Raw genomic sequence first — 1,784 nt, forward strand, 5'->3', positions numbered from 1 at the left:
TGCTCACCACTGTAAAAAGAAGTAAGAAAAGTTTTAAAATCCCTTGTAGTGTATTTAATGGGTTATCAGTAGACGAAGTTGGTAATTCATTAGATACACAATGGGATCATGTTATGCCTTACGGAGGGGTAGGGTGTGACAGTTTGTTTTGCAGTATGGCACTGCATTCCTCTGTTAGAGGTATTGTTCCATAGTCTTCTAGCTTTATTTTCTTTGACAGAATTTCCTTAAGAAATTTGGCATAGGATGGCATCGGAGAAAGTGTTTCAGTGAAGGGGATATTGATGTAAAGTCTCTGTAAAACTTCCAAAAACTTTCCAAACTACTTGTTCAATTTGGCTTTCTGAAATCTCTGAGGAAAAGGTAGGGGAGGCTGGTATGGCTTTGGTAATTTCTTTGTCTTCCTTGCTTCCTCTTCCTGATCTTTCTTAGCTTCCTCTTCCTGATCTTTCTTAGCTTCTTCCTCCTTTTTCTCTTCTTGACCTTTAGATTTTTCTATGGTTTCCTCTGTCAGTTCTACCACTGGTTGCACTAGAGTTCTCCCACTCCTCAGTGTAACTACCTTACATTGCTCCCTTGGGTTCATTTCTAGTTGGGTAGGCAGTTTTCTAGCAGCCTTACTAGAAGAACTTGCTTGCTGAGCAATTTGATTCTCTAGCATCTTGTTATGAGTAGCAAGTTGGTCTACTCTGGAAGTTAACTGTTTAATCAATTCATTTTGTTGTTGTTGAGCTGCTAGAAATCCTTCCATTATGGTTTCCATGGTCGTTTTTAGTTCAAGTTGTTGAGGTTGGAGAGGTAGTGATGGCTGTGCAAAATTTTGACCTCTGTTTTGAAATCCAGTTTTGTACCCTTGTTGTTTGTTTATTGGCTAGTTCTTCTGATTGGACCATAAGAAATTTGGATGATTCCTCCATCCAGGGTTGTTAGTATTTGAATATGGATTGTTGGGCTGCCTCTGGTTGAAGTTTCCTCCATTATTCTCATAGTTCATCTGTTCTGTGGAGGGTTCATTGAAATTGCTATATTTTGAACTCATGTATCCTCCTCCATAGCTGTCCTCGTGTTGACTATTTGTACCAACTGCGTTGGCTTGAATTCTTTCGAGTTTCCTTGTGAGCTGATCAAATTAAGCATTTATCATGCTTAGTCCAGGACCTCTGCAGTTCTCCTTGCATTTCCTCTTTCATTTGACCACTCATAATTATGGTATGTAACCCTTTCTAGAAGTTTAAGTGCTTGTGTCACTGTTTTCTCCATTAGATCACCCTCTACAGCTGAATCAACTGTGCTCCTTGTAGAAGGTAGCAACCCGTTATAGAAATTTTGCACTAATAGCCAATCTTCTATGCCATGATGTCGACATTCCCTCTGCAGGTCTTTATATCTTTCCCATACGTCATAGAGTGATTCTCCTTCTTTTTGTATGAAGGCGTTGAGCTCAAGCTTGAGTTTTGCAGTCTTTGCAGGTGGAAAATACCTTGCTAGAAAAGCTTGAGAGAGGTTTTCCCAAGTAGTGAATGTTCTAGCCGGTTGAGAAAGTAACCACTTCTTTGCTCTATCCCGAAGGGAGAATGGGAATGCTCTGAGTCTTATTGCTTGATCAGACACTCCATTCATCTTGAATGTGTCACATAGGGCAAGAAAGCACTGGAGGTGATAGTGTGGGTCTTCTGTTGGTGAACCTGCAAACTAGGTTTGTTGAATCATTTGGAGCCATGCTGGTTTTAATTCAAAGTTGTTGGCTTCCACTGTGGGTTTAGTGACACTAGGCTGAAATCCTT

General features: G+C 40.3%; 1 non-coding gene across 1 annotated transcript; it reads left to right on the plus strand.

Annotated features, from left to right (window-relative positions):
- The first annotated feature begins 1,348 nt into the window (after positions 1-1,348).
- On the plus strand, positions 1,349-1,455 carry LOC131171555 (small nucleolar RNA R71). The gene has a single exon (XR_009142215.1). It is a non-coding gene; the product is annotated as a small nucleolar RNA R71 (small nucleolar RNA).
- Positions 1,456-1,784: the final 329 nt, after the last annotated feature.

This window comes from Hevea brasiliensis, chromosome 12 (assembly GCF_030052815.1).
Source record: "Hevea brasiliensis isolate MT/VB/25A 57/8 chromosome 12, ASM3005281v1, whole genome shotgun sequence".
Classification (NCBI taxonomy): domain Eukaryota; kingdom Viridiplantae; phylum Streptophyta; class Magnoliopsida; order Malpighiales; family Euphorbiaceae; genus Hevea; species Hevea brasiliensis.